Raw genomic sequence first — 3,930 nt, 5'->3', positions numbered from 1 at the left:
GCTTCAACTCCACTCACTGTCACTAAGTCTATGCAGTTGGGATCTTGACCGAAATTCTATTGACCATTGACTACAGAGTTTAGAGATTTTGAATTTGATCAGATTTATCTATAGGGCTCATCTATTGGATATTTTTTGGTTGGTTATGGGATTGAATTTGACTCTTCATTGGTCAATTGGAACATTGTACTCTCTTTGTTGAACATTTTATGTCAATCTAATAAAAAGAAGAATTTGAAAGGGTTTTCCCCATTATGGGTTTTTCCTTGGTCTTTGACCAAATATTTGTGTCTCTTGTTGGTCTTGATTGTATTATATTGTCTATTACATTTACTATTCTATTTATAATTTATATTGATAATTAGAAGATTAAACACTGTTAAAATATTGCTAATTAAAGAAAATAATTGACTAAAGCAATTGTAACGACATAAAAAAGTGGAAAATTAACATTGTTTCAGAGCTAAGGTGAAGACAAGACCAATAATATAGGAGACAAGAGAAATAATTATTGAAAGAAGTTGAAGGAGCATATTTGACTTGGACAAGATGTTTACCTCTTACTTCAAGGATAACGAGAAGCCATGTGATTCATCTAACTTTGTTGCTTGGAAGATCAGGTTGGAAGTTATACTAGATGATAATGAATTTTTGGAATATGTGCAAGGAGAGGTACATGAGCCTCCATAAAATTATTCTATTGCTGTCAAATCCAAGTACAATAAATTTGAGCTCAAAGCAAATAAAATTATCATTGATGGTTTGAAATATCTTTTACTTGTTTATGTTGGTACCTTGAAGAAGTCTAAGGATATTTATGACAAGATGGTTAGGATGTATGAAGTAAACAACTCGAATCAAATACTCTCCTTGAAAAATAAACTCATAGAGATGAATATGAACAAGGGTGAATCCATACAATCCTATATCATGATAGTATCCTGCCTAAGGGATCAATCACAATTTGTTGGTGAAATAATATCTGACAAGGAGTTGGTGGTGGTGACTCTTCAAGGTATTCCTCCTATTTGGGAAACGTTCATTACTACTCTAAGAAAAAATAATGTTCTTCTAAAATTTGATGTTCTCATTAGTAAATTCACTCAAGAAGAGGCCAATATGATTTCCATAGGAAGATTTCGAAAGAATGAAGAAGGAGATCCCTCTACATTTATTACCCAAGATAAGAAGAGGAAAGGAAGAGGAATATTGTTTGGTTCAACAATGCCTCCTATTGAATAAAAAGACTCCAAGAGAAGGGGAAGTAGAATTGAATTCTTTAACAACCACAAGCATGGCCATTATGCTCAAGATTTCCACGAAAAGAGAAAGGTCCAAATACAACAAAAATTGAGGCTTCAACAACAACGAGTTTAATGTTAGGTCCCTATAATACTAGTGATGCCCCCATTAATATTGTAGTTGTATCCCTTATTAATATTGTTGTGCCCCTATTGTCCCCATATTGTTATTACTGTGCCCCATAGAATCTCTCTATTGTTATTTTTGTGTCCTTATATTATTATTGTTAGGTTGGCTTGGTTATATTGTGACCCCTTAGACTCCTATATATAGAAAGGAGGTTTCGTCATTTGAATCATCCAAGAATTGTTCATTTATGTAATGTAAAGGAGGTTGTCCCCTCGAAGAGGCTAAATTCTAAGGTGTTGATCTATCATTTCTATCTTATTGTGAGCTAGTTTCATAACATTTGGTATCAGAGCTTTGGATTCTAGGGTTTCGCTGCTCCAAATAGGTCATCGTGGCACTTTCGCTATAACTTTTTTTCTGCGACGTTTCAGAAGAGAAATAAAAAAACCCATTTGAGTCGAAATCGCACTGAACCTCGATTCCGAATTTCAGAGCTTTTCGTGCTATATTTGCTGAGATATGATCTGAGGATGTTGGTTTTTTTTGTAGACTCCTGAATTACATTCCAAATAGGTAACTTGGGTAAAATCGTCATAACTTTCTCTCTAAGCATCGGATTGAAATTTTGTAAGAACGTATAGAAAGAGGATAGACTGTAGTTTCTTGTGTATATTTTTCAGAGCCAAAGGTCGAAACAATGACACGTGGCACTTCATACAAGTTCACTCTTCTGGAAAGGTCTGTAATCAGGTCATCTTGGGAGATTGTGCATAAATCTTCCTTGGAGAATCCAATTTGGATCAGACTAGTGGCATTGGGAAGAGGATGTAGAGGGCTACTATAGGTCGTAATTTCAAAACTCAATGATCCAAAATTACAGAGATACATCAGATTCAATATCAAGCGCCTACAAAGTGAAAAAAGGTGTGTAGTTTTTTTTAAATTTTTGCATAAGATTGGTTTGAAAAATTAGTTTTAAGGAATTCAAAGGGCATAGTAAAGCATTATTATCGGTAATTGATGCCCTGAGGAAAGAAAATGCAAACACCTAGTAAGCAACCTGAAATCCCTAGCATGACTCATGAAGAAGAGGAAGAAATGTAACATGATATATCAAAATTACGAGACCAAGTGCAACAACTGTCACTTGCACAAAAAGTAACAGAATCTAAGATAGATGGTTTAAAGAAAGATGTAGAAGCTAAGATGGATGGTTTAAAGAAAGGTGTAGAAGTTAAGATGGATTGTTTAAAGAAAGGTGTAGAAGCTAAGATGGATGGCATGGAAGTTAAGATGAATGGCATGGACGCTAAAATAGATGGCATGGATGATAAGATGGAAGAATTGAAGATAATATGAATAAGTTGCTACAAGAAATGGTCACTAATGGTGAAAGGGTAGTAAAGGAAACTCATGATGAAAACAAAAGAAATGTTAATCATGATTCCATAGACTCTAATGTTGGATCGAAGACCCACCATATTCCAAAAATTGATATGAGGAAGTTTGATGGCAAGGATCCCGCAACATGGATATTACAGATGGAGCAATTTTTCGATCTCAATAATGTGCAAAACACACAAAAGGTACGTATTGCAAGTTTATATTTGGAACCAAATTAGTTTGTATGGTATCAATGGATTTTCTCTCATAAAAAAATTATCACTTGGGCAATTTTTGCAGAAGAATTGACAACACATTATGAGGATACAAAAAGAAACACTTTTTTTAGCCAATTGATAAGTCTCAAACAAAAGGGTTCAATAATGGAGCACATTGAGGAGTTCCAAAAATTGAACATAAGGGTAAATAATATTCTAGAGGAGCATAGGATTGATGTGTTCATAGGGACTTTAAAGGATAATATCCAACATGATGTTCGCCTTTGGGAACCTGATTCATTAGAGAAGGCATTCAGGTTAGCAAGGAAAATGGAAAGTAAAATTATGGCAACCAGGAAGCATACCACTCAACCCTATAAAGATGGAAGTGTTGTTGCCCCTAGCCTTCCACAACCTATAAGGTTGACACCACAACAATTGGAAGAAAAAAGAGCAAAAGGGCTTTGTTACAGTTGTGATAGAAAATACACTAAAGGTCATAAGCGTGCCGAGAAGAAATTATTCTACATGGATTGTCAAGAGGAAGAAGAAAAGGAGCAAGAAAGGTCAAAACAAGAGGATATAATCCAGGAACAAAGCCTAGATAAAGAAGAAATGAATCCAACCATATCTTGTAATGCATTGGCTAGAATTACCACTCCTCAAACCATCAAGATAGAAGGAAAAATCAAGAAAAAAAGGTAATAGTCTTAATTGATTCAGCAAGTACCCACAATTTTATTCATTGTAAGATAGCAAAATAATTGAATTGCTTCCTATATCTAGCACCAGAGTGTCAAGCAATGGTTGCAAATGGAGGAACAATAAATTGCTCTGGAAAGTGCCATAATATCAAGCTATCCATGGGAGAATATGTATTGAAAAGCCCAATGCTTTCCATTCCAATGGGAGGTGATGATGTTGTACTAGGAGTCCAATGGCTACAATCCTTCGGTAC

The sequence above is a fragment of the Pinus tabuliformis genome, chromosome 4_2 (genome assembly GCF_031772625.1).
Source record: "Pinus tabuliformis cultivar Carrire ecotype Pingquan chromosome 4_2, CPIR1, whole genome shotgun sequence".
In the NCBI taxonomy this organism is placed as follows: Eukaryota; Viridiplantae; Streptophyta; class Pinopsida; order Pinales; family Pinaceae; genus Pinus; species Pinus tabuliformis.
The sequence above is the reverse complement of the archived record's forward strand: the minus strand, read 5'-3'. Positions refer to the sequence as shown.